The sequence below is a fragment of the Saccopteryx bilineata genome, chromosome 1 (genome assembly GCF_036850765.1).
Source record: "Saccopteryx bilineata isolate mSacBil1 chromosome 1, mSacBil1_pri_phased_curated, whole genome shotgun sequence".
Lineage (NCBI taxonomy): Eukaryota > Metazoa > Chordata > Mammalia > Chiroptera > Emballonuridae > Saccopteryx > Saccopteryx bilineata.
Window position 1 is genome coordinate 91,399,556 of NC_089490.1, and position 11,190 is coordinate 91,410,745.

The following is an 11,190-nucleotide window of genomic DNA, read 5'->3' on the forward strand; positions in this document are numbered from 1 at the left end:
ATTCCTGCAATGCAGCTGAGGGAATAGACTGAAGGCGGCAGCACCGTCATTGGGGAAATAAAAGAAGCAATTTACATCCTGGTCAGCTCCAAGGAGAGATCATTAAGGAGACAACTGTGGGCAAGGAGGAGGCAAAGAAAATTTAAAACTGGCCTACCAGTGGTGGTACAGTGGATAAAAGCGTCGACCTGGAATACTGAGGTCGCCAGTTCAAAACCCTGGGCTTGCCCAGTCAAGGCACATATGGGAGTTGAAGCTTCCTGCTCCTCCCCTTCTCTCTCTCTCTCTCTCTCTCTCTCTCTCCCCCCTAAAATGAATAAATAAAAAAAAAAATTAAAACTGGCCTACCAGGCAGTGGCTCAGTGGATAGAGCATCAGACTGAGATGCAGAGGACCCAGGTTCAAGGCTCCAAGGTTGCCGGCTTGAGCGTGGGCTCACCAGCTTAAGCATGGAGTCACTGGCTTGAGCGTGGGATCATAGACATGATCCCATGGTCCCTGGCCTGAGCCGAAAAGTCACTGGCTTGAGCCAAAGGTCACTGGCTTGAGCAAGGGGTCACTCGCTCTGCTATAGCCCCCTGGGCAAGGCACATATGAGAAAGCAATCAACGAACAACTAAGATGCCGCAACGAAGAATTGATGCTTCTACATCTCTCTACTTTCCTGTCTCTCTGTTCCTATCTGTCCCTCTCTCTGACTCTCTCTGTCTCTGTCAAAAAAAAAAGAAAAAATTAAAAAGAAAAGATAATTTAAAACTGGACCTTGAGCTTTGGCAGGGTAGTTCAGTTGTTTGGAGTGTTGTCCCCAGTATCTCAAGGTTGTGGGTTCTATCCCTGGTCAGGGCACATACAAGAATCAACCAATGAGTGCATAAATAAGGGGAACGACAAATCGCTTTCTCTTTCTTTTCTTTTCTTTTCCCTTCTCTTCTCTTTTCTTTTCTTCTTCTTCTTCTTCTTCTTCTTCTTCTTCTTCTTCTCCTCCTCCTCCTCCTCCTCCTCCTCCTCTTCCTCCTCTCCCTCCTTCTTTTTTCTCTCAAATCAATAAAAAATAAATTAAAAAACTGGACCTTGAATCTGGAGATCTGGGGCTAGCTGTTTTGTGACTTTGGACAATGATCTGACTTCTCTGGACACAGCTCCAGCTTCTGTAATGTGTGTGGTTTGCAGGAAGGCAGAGCAGCTCATCAATCTGCTCTTGCCCAGCTCGCCTGGGAAACCATGCCTTGTGGTCTGGAATAGTTGTCCTGGGTCCCCATGCAGGTCACTTCCTGGATTTCTCTCGGTCCCAGGAGAAATGGGAATGCCAAGCCCAACCTTCTTCAAGCTGCCTGACATCCCCCACCCCCACAGACCCCACTGTCGTACAGCCCAAAGCAAAAACAGAAGGCTGGCAGAGCCTTGTTATGGTCCCGCCCAATGAATGGAAGAATCAAAGTTTGTGGCACACCTACTATGTGCAGGAAGCTTTGCCTCATCCCTGGGCACCAATATCCCTGTGGTCTTCATCCTGCTTGTCCTTTTCTTCCTGCTCCTCATCCAAAGAGTTTGGCTTTCATCCCAAAAGTCACCTTAAAGGCACCTGCTACGGTGCCTTTAAGAGGCGTCACTGGTAAGTCAGTCCTTTGGATTAAGCTTTGCCCTCTCCAGCCTCCTTGTTTAAGGGTAGATGCCCCTGGGAGGGAATCACACTAATGAGCTGACCCTGAAGCTCAAGTTGGTTGAGCTCCTCTGGTGGAAGGGAAGGTGGGGGACATGTCCAGGAGAGATCCCAGGTCAGCCTTGCAGGCTTCTCCAGATGGCCAAGGGCCAGCAGGGCTCCAGCCCATCCCTCTGCCATGTTACTGCTCTGCATTGATTCTTGCTCCGCCCGTCATTCTCTCGGCCACCTGTGCCTCAGGCAGGTGACACAGCCAGCTTTGAGTCCACGTTGCCCCTTCCGCTTCCCCCTGACTTCCCTTGAATGTGAAAATAGTGAGAGCAGAAGTTACATGCTTGAATCTTGAATTCAGGCCAGTCTGGGCTCAGCTTTGGTCTGTGCCACTTACCGATAGATGACCTTAGGCAACTTATTTACTCACTCTGAACCTCAGTTTATTTACCTGTAAAATGGGGGTAATAAAATACTTGTGAGTGTGACACAAGACAAGGACTCTAAAGTATGGAGCACTGCACTGGGGCAGAGAACCCTGCTCCAGTCACTAATCACTAATCACTACTGCCTTGGTTGCTATAGGAACAAAGGCTCAGAGAGGGCACACACATTGCCCAGGTCACACAGCCAGTTAGTGGCAGAGCTGGAACCAAAACCTGGGTTTCTCCTCACTTAATATAACATTAGCAATAACAAAAGAATAATAGCAGCTAATATGCACCATGTACCAGGCCCTGTTCTAAGTGGTTTCTTATTTAACCCTCACAACTCTCTGAGATAGGTATTATTATTATCCCACAGTCTCCCCGCTGAGAACATGAATAATGATGATCTAACTTCTGGGCTTGCACTGTCCCCCTTTATCCTCACAGCAACCTTGAGGTAGACAATATTGCTGTGCATAGGGGGAGAAAATATTATGCCCAGAGGTGGGGTAACTTACCCAGGGTCACACAGCTCATAAAAAGGCAATTAGGGTTTGAACCCTGGAGACTGGTTCCGAGATCCAGCCTTCAGCAACTATTCTCTTTTTCCCCTACCTCAGCCTCTCCCCTAAGAGTGGCTCCCAGTCATTACTGTCCTTGGAGGTGCACTGCTAAGAGCTGAGCTGGCAGGTGGGCAGTCCTGGGGAAAGGTGCAACACGCTGCCGCTAGACACCCTAGACACACTGCCCAAGCCCCTCTGGCATAAGCCTCCTAGAGGGCTGCCTCACGTGGCTCCCTCCCAGCAGTAGGAAGTCACTTCCTGACCGTAAACAGTATTACAAAAGGTGACTCTCCAGAGCAAAGCCTTGGCCTGCTGCATGGTGTTTAATTCAGTTATTTAATGGCTATTGTCCAGATGGGTGAAGAGAAGAACTGTTTCTCTAGTTCTGGATGAGTGGATGCATTGGGGGGTGGGGTGAGTGGATGATGGATGTGGGGATGGATGAATGGTTGGGTGGGTGAGTGGATGAATGAGTGGATGGATGGATGGATGGATGAATGGGTGGATGGGTATGGGTAGGTGGGAGGATGTGTGGATGGACGGGTAGATAGATGAGTGTGGGGGAGTGGGTGTGTGGGTGGATGGTGGGTATGGATGATTGGATGGGTAGGTGGGATAATGCCCAGCAAATGCTGGGGCTGGGGGCACAGAGGAACCACTGCCTCCTCTCACCTGTTGCTCACGGCTGAGAGCTCATGATGTCTCCTCCCCTGGTCCTGTCCGGACCTTATACCTTACAATCAGGGTCCCTGCCTCCTGAGACCCCAGGCAGAGACAGAGCAGCAGACTAAAGAACAGAACTGGACAGAGGATAAAAGCAAAAGGAGGAGGAGCAGGGAGGGGGCAGAGCAGCCCAGGGTAAGAGTTTGGGAAAGCAGAGACAGCCCACCCACGTTCAGCAGGCAGAGGAGAAAGGGAGGGTGAGCAGAGGATCCAAAACAAAAGCTGGAGGCAGAGGGAAGAACTTGGTCAGAGGAAAAGCAAATTGGGTAATGGCGCCCCCTGCATCCCTCTGGGCACTCTGATGAGCCTGCATGTGGGTAAAAGCCGGCTTGGCCGACTCCCAGAGCCCCTTCCTCTCCATTCACGCAGCTCAGTCTCACCACATTCCCACGGTCGGCTGGAGGGAAGGAAGACGTCAGCACCTCCCACCCCCAGCCTGCATCCTGCTCCCTGAGTCCTGGCGGGGGGTGTCGGCAGTTTGTGTGACCTTCCTCGCTTTTGAAATGGGGGTGACAATACTGTCCGACAGGGATGTCACAAATGGACACTGGAGTGTGTGAGAGGCTCTGGTGTCCAGCCAGGGCCACTCCCCTCCTTTCCTCTTCTTCCTCTCTGAGGTGGAGGACCAGGTGCCCATGGCGTCCGGTGCAGGCTGGGCTCTCTCCCCATGCCTGCCCCCAGAGACTCTGGCCTCAGGGATGTGGGTAGTGCCTGGCCACCAGCACCCTTTAAACGCCCCAGGAGACTCGAGTGTGCAACTGGAGTTGAGAGGCTCTGATCTAAGTATGTGTATGTGGGGCAGGTAGAGACCCTGCTTGGAGACCGGAGGAACTGCCCACGTGGGCAGTGCCTCTGGGGACAGCAAGCGGGTGGCCAGGGGTAGATGGGTCCCCAGGGGGTGGTGTGAGAAAGAGAAGGCTACCCCTGGGCCTTGTGAGTTCTGGTTCATGTGCCCATATTATCTATTCAAAGAGCAAATTAAAATGTTTATAATAATAAGCAAGTGGAATTAAATGCAATTTAATCAGCCCCCAAGACTGGGAAGAATTCCTCAGTGGTAGCATCTCCAGTTTCTTCCCCTTCCTGTAGATCCCATGAGCACCCTAAGATTACCTGGTCCCTGAGAAATGGAGGTGGCACTGGCCTCAGCCGCGGAGGATGTCAACACACAGCTCTGTGGGTTGAATTGTGTGCTCTGGCACCTCATTTGGAGGCAGAATTTGCAGAGGTGATTAAGGTAAAATAAGGCCTTTAGGGCCAGCTCTGATCCAAGAAGAATGGTGTCCTTGTAGGAAGTGACTAGGACACAGAAAGGCACAAGCATAGAGGGACAGGCACAGGCCATATGAAAATATCCGGAGAAGACGGCATCTACAAGCCCAGAGAAGTGGCCTCTGAAGAAACCAACCCTGCCGACACTTGGATATCAGACTCTCACCTCCAGACAGTGAGACAATGAATTCTGTTATGCAAGCCCCAGTCTGTGGTACCCTGTTATTATGGCGGTCCCAGGACACTAACACAGTGAGCAACCTTGCACACGTGGGCCCAGGACACTAACACAGTGAGCGGCCTTGCACACGTGGGCCCAGGACACTAACACAGTGAGCAACCTTGCACACGTGGGCCCAGGACACTAACACAGTGAGCGACCTTGCACACGGTGGGCCCAGGACACTAACACAGTGAGCGGCCTTGCACACGGTGGGCCCAGGACACTAACACAGTGAGCGGCCTTGCACACGGTGGGCCCAGGACACTAACACAGTGAGCGGCCTTGCACACGGTGGGCCCAGGACACTAACACAGTGAGCGACCTTGCACACGGTGGGCCCAGGACACTAACACAGTGAGCGGCCTTGCACACGGTGGGCCCAGGACACTAACACAGTGAGCGGCCTTGCACACGTGGGCCCAGGACACTAACACAGTGAGTGGCCTTGCACACGTGGGCCCAGGACACTGACACAGTGAGCAACCTTGCACACATGGGCCCAGGACACTGACACAGTGAGCGGCCTTGCACACGTGGGCCCAGGACACTAACACCGTGAGCAGCCTTGCACACACAGGCCCAGGACACTAACACAGTGAGGGGTCCTGCATATGGCCGGCCCAGGACACTAACACAGTGAACAGCCTTGCACACGTGGGCCCAGGACACTAACACAGTGAGCAGCCTTGCACATGTGGGCCCAGGACACTAACACCGTGAGCAGCCTTGCACACACAGGCCCAGGACACTAACACAGTGAGCGGTCCTGCACATGGTGGGCCCAGGACACTAACACCGTGAGCAGCCTTGCACACACAGGCCCAGGACACTAACACAGTGAGTGGTCCTGCACATGGTGGGCCCAGGACACTAACACCGTGAGCGGCCTTGCACACACAGGCCCAGGACACTAACACAGTGAGCAGCCTTGCACAGGACAGTGGGCCCCTCCACCAACCCTTTCGTCCCCAGCACCAAGTGTGGCCACAGAAGGACCAGCTGGGGCCTATACAGCCCAAGCCCCAGTCACCCCCTGGCTAACCGCTGACCTTTGGCTGTGCCAGGCTGAAGGCCAAGGTCTAAAGGGAACCACAGCCCCTTTAGCCCTCAGTTTCCCCATCTGTGAACTGAGAGTAACAGTATCTCATCATAGGGTGTTGGGGAAGGAGGTGATCTGGAGAAACCCTGTGTGCACACCACTGAAACATTAAAGACGCCCAGAGCAGACCCAGCGGGCACGCCCCGCCACCCCCGACTCTGGGACTCTGGGACTCGGTAAGTTCATTCTCAGCAGGCTGCTGAGCTGAGGGGGCCCTTCCCTGCCCATCTGGAAGTTGAACTGCCTGGAAGAAGCCACGTGCTGCCTGTCTGGCTGCAGCCAGTCCTTTTGTGTCTCTTTCTTTGGGGAACTCTGAGTCTTCTTGTCCCATCCTTTCTCTATAGATGTTTGACCCTCTGGTCTCCTGTCTTCCACCCCGACCGGAGGTCCCAGGCAGTATGGTATGGAGAATGGAGTTTGGGTTCGCACAGAGCTGGGGCGAGGTCTTGCCCTGTACCTTCCTAGCTGTGGACGCTGAGCCAGCCACCGAGCCCACTGGGCTTCCCTTCCCTCTTTTGAAGGAGTAACTCGGAAGGATGCAATATTTGCATCTGCAGGAGTTGTGTGTGTGTGTGTGTGTGTGTGTGTGGAGGGACACCATCCCTGTGCCCCAAAGCAGTATGTAATTGAATCTCATTCTCTGCATCCCGAGGGGCCCTGCTGAGATGATGGATGAGGAAACCTGTGCGCAGATGCGGGCACCAGCCCTTCCCGTGCAGTTTTTAAAACTCCTTAAAGCTGATGCAATCAGACCCGGGGTCAAGGAGAATGCTGGGAGAGGCAACGGTGAGCAGCGCCGGTCCGGTCCCGGGGTCTATGAGAGTGCTGGGAGAGGCAACGGTGACCAGCGCCGGTCCGGTCCCGGGGTCAAGGAGAATGCTGGGAGAGGCAACGGTGAGCAGCGCCGGTCAGGGTCCCGGGACCCGGGACTGTCACTCATGCATCTTCTGCGACCCAGTCCCTGCTGGCACCCTGCACCCCCACCTAGTGACACACTGGCCGTAGGGAGCAGAATGGAGACGTCAAGGCATCTGAAGATGCCAAGTGCCACATGGGCACGAGGACTAACAATCAGCAGAGAAGAAAGCAGAGTGGCTTCAGGATTGTCCTGCAGGCCCCTGCCCACTGCTTCCATTCCCACGAGAAAACTGAGGTTCCGAAAGGGAAGCCAAGTTTGCCCGTGCACACAGCTGGGAAGGAACAGAACTGAGCCTCCCCTGCGTCCACCGCAAAGCCCTTGCACTGCCCCTTACCACATGCCACCTCAGTGTCCACCCCTTGTCCCCTCCCCTACCCCACCTCCTCGCCCAGGTGGCTCTCCTGCCTCCTGCCGCCCCCACCTTGCCCCATCCTTGAACCATCTGCAGAGGTGCCTTTCCCACAGGAAGCTTGCAGTGTGCTCCTGCCCTAACCTTGCTTGCTAACCTGCTGTGGCTCCCCATTACTCCTAAGAATCGAGTCAGAAATCCCCAGCCAGGCACAGAACGTCTCTGAAGCGTCGGGCTCCATCTGGTCTGTGTCGCCCTCCCCTCATAGGCCCTCAGCTCCAGGTGGGCAGATCTGAGAAGCCTCCTCTGAGAAGCCTCCCCAACTGCCATGTGCCCACATAGTTCCTTGCCCTCTGAACCCCGTATGTCGTAGGCAAAATAATGGTGCCCCAAAGAAGTCCACATCCTCATCCCTGGAATCTGCAAACGTATTATTATGTTACATGGCAAAGGGGAATTAGGGTTGCAGGTGAAATTACGGCTGCTCATCAACTGACCATAAAATACAGAGAATATCCTGGATTATGTGGGTGGACCCAGTATCATCACAAGGGCTCTTAAAAGTGGAAGAGGGCCTGGCCTGTGGTGGCACAGTGGATAGAGCATTGACATGGAATTGCTGAGGTCACCAGTTCAAAACCCTGGGCTGCCTGGTCGGGGCACATATAACAGACAATCAGTGAACAACTAAAATGAAGCAACCATGAGTTGATACTTCTCACTTTCCATCCCTCTTTCTCCTCTCTCTGTAAAATCAATAAATAAAATCTTTAAAAAAAAAAAAAAGTGGAAGAGGGAGGTGGAGGAGAAAACCACAGGGGTGCAAAGTGAGAAGGACTGGCCACTGTCCATGGCTTGGAAGATGGAAGGGGCCGAGACTCAAGGAATGCAGGCGATGGAAGAGGTGAGGAAGCAGATGTTCCCCGGAGGAGCAGCCCTGCCAGCATCTCGCTTGGAGCCCCAGACTGTCCACACGAGACTGCTGAGCTACAGAATCATAAGATAAGCCACTGAGTCAGTCATCATTTGTTATTGCTATTAGCAATAGGAGACTAATACACCCACACAGAGAAGACCATACCGCAGGCCTGAATAACCTGGGGCCTGGAACCTCTGGTGAGCGACCCAGCTAAGCCTTCATTCCCTCATTCATAGGAGCAGTGGGCTCCAGCCTCACGGCTTGTCTGCAGGGCTGAGGAACACTGAGCAGGCTGTGAGCCCTGTGCTCTCATCACCCGTGCATGGCAGGATCGTTTGTTCAAAGACAGGTATCAGTGTCTTTGCAGGTTCTCTCTTCTCCAGATTAAACAGCCCAACTCCTATCTAGCGATAGTCCCTGTGTTTCTAATCATATCATAAGCGGAGGCTTGCCCCGTGCACAGGTTAACATCCCAGACCTGAGACTGCCTTCATTGTGGCCTGTATTCAAAAAAAAAAAATCACTCTTTTTTATTGATAATAACAACAGCTATGATTTTTCTTATTGCTCTTGATGAGGGCTAGTTTTGTCCTCAAGGGACATTTGTCAATATATGACGGCATTTTGGGTTGTCAAACCTGAAAGATGTTGCTGTCATCCAATGGGTATGGACCGAGGATGCTGCCCAACACCTTCCATGCACAGGACAGCCCCACGAGGAAGACTTACCCAGCCTCCAGTGTCAACAGTGCCAACGCTGAGAAACCCTGGGTTACTCAGGTGCTGTCCCTCTGCAAGGTGAGTGCCAGACATTTTGTATCATGAGTTCCAAGCCTTGCAACAACTTTACAAGGGAGCATTAACATCCAAAAGCCAAAATTCATGCTCAGAAAGATCAAAGAACTTGTCTAAAACCACAAAGCTGGAAAGAGGCCTTGCCAGGACTCCTCACAAGACCCCACTGTCTGCTCTCACAGTTGGAGGGCCCTCCTGACCGTGTCCACATCCCACAGATTATGGGGGGTCGCAGCTGGCTCAGCACATATGAGAACCCCTTACTAATGAACACCTAGGTTCTCAGGCTTGTCCCATTAGATCAGAGCCCATGCCTTGCCTACCACTGCCCTCCACTTTGGCAAAAACATAGCATAAGAAAACCTGGCTTTTCAGAGATAGCATATATGCATACATACACAATAAAACCCACTCCAAGTTTCATTCAGTTAACTGACTGGTCCATCAGTGAGTCAAAATTTATCAGCACCACATGCCAAGCCCCTTCCGAGCCTCTGAACATGCTCTCATGGGCCTATGGATTCTGTGGTCCTGCCTCTGGGGACGTGGGCACCAACACAGCAGGATGGTGGCCAAGGGTGAGCTCTGAAGTCAGACAGCCTGAACTTGAACTTGGTCCCACTAACCTACTAGTGTGGGCAAGTTAACTTCCCAGGACCCTGGATTCCTTAGCTGTACAGAGGGCCCATCACAGGCCTGTCCTCACAGGGCCGTATTAGATTTGCATGGTGCTGGCACACAGACCATAAATGTCAGCTCCCAGCATTGTGGCCCATTAACGGGTCACAAGGAAAGTCAGTATGAACGTGGGGCACCCTTCTTACCCCCCCCCCGGTTCTCTGAGGGCTGAGACGGCTCCTTTGTCCTCTCGGTGTGTGAAACTGTGTCACTGGGCAGAGGGAAAAGAACCCTAAAGGGGAGACATGTTTGGGCCAACATGTTGAAATCTAAGCAAAGGCCAGGGGCAGAGTGGGAGGACGCTGACAGCAGCTTGGGCTCAGCGTCTGGGGAATTCGATGGTTACAAGATGAGGATAAAGGAATAAAGCAACTCCAGTTCACATGGAGAGTACTGAGAAAAAAAGAGCAAGTGTTTGCAAAAGAGAGAACTTCTAGATTTTGCCATGAATTGGAGATAAACTTCTCCTGGACCCCAACCCTCCTGCCCACTATGGGGCTTCCTGGAAAGTAAAGAACTGAAGTTCCTTTCATTACTTTTGGTTGTCAGACTGTGATTCTTGGCATGAGTTGCTAAGCCAAGGCTGGACCACGCAGAACAGTCACTTTGGTTTATAGTATAGTCAACCTATTGTACAGATGAGGAAACCGAGGCTTTGAGAAGGAAAGTGTTTGCCTGCCTCCAGGTCACTGAACAAGACATAGGCATCACAGGAGCTCAACTTTTGGCCGCCTGACTCCACTTTTACAAAAGGAGCGAATGAATCACCCTTTCATGTAAGTATGGGTCAGAGTCCGTTTCTCTAGTTCATCTACAGTAGGACGTGGGTCACAAAGGAACAGCAGGGTTGACACACTTTGCTTAGAGTAAAAGCTACTAGGGCCTTTTCTGGCCCCCTGCCACCTCAGCAGAGTGCCTGGGTGGCCACTGGATAAACTTTCCCAGGAAACAAGAATCCTGACTCCGGAGGTGCCCCAGGCCCCCAGACCTGCTGGCACTGCCCTGGCACCGTCTTCTCCCTTCCCCATCTGGGTCCCTGGCATGAGCTGCCACCAGGAGAAGGTGACCACCCCTCAACCCCGGAATATGAGATGGGCAGGCAGACTGCCTAGGGTTTTGGGGTGTCTTCTGATGCGCCCAGCACCCGCCCAGGAACTGTGTACAGGGCCTCGGGCTCACTGACCTGCAGGCAGCTGCTCTCAGCCCGGCCTCTCTGTCTTACGTCCCAGCCTGGTTTCAGAGAGAATATTCCAGTTCAAGTGTGATCAACAGACCTGAGTTCGGCCCTGGCCGGTTGGCTCAGCGGTAGAGCGTTGGCCTGGCGTGCAGGAGTCTCGGGTTCGATTCCCGGCCAGGGCACACAGGAGAAGCGCCCATCTGCTTCTCCACCCCTCCCCCTCTCCTTCCTCTCTGTCTCTCTCTTCCCCTCCCGCAGCCAAAGCTCCATTGGAGCAAAGTTGGCCCGGGCGCTGAGGATGGCTCCATGGTCTCTGCCTCAGGCGCTAGAATGGCCCTGGTTGCAACAGAGCGACGCCCCAGATGGGCAGAGCATCGCCCCCTGGTGGGCATGC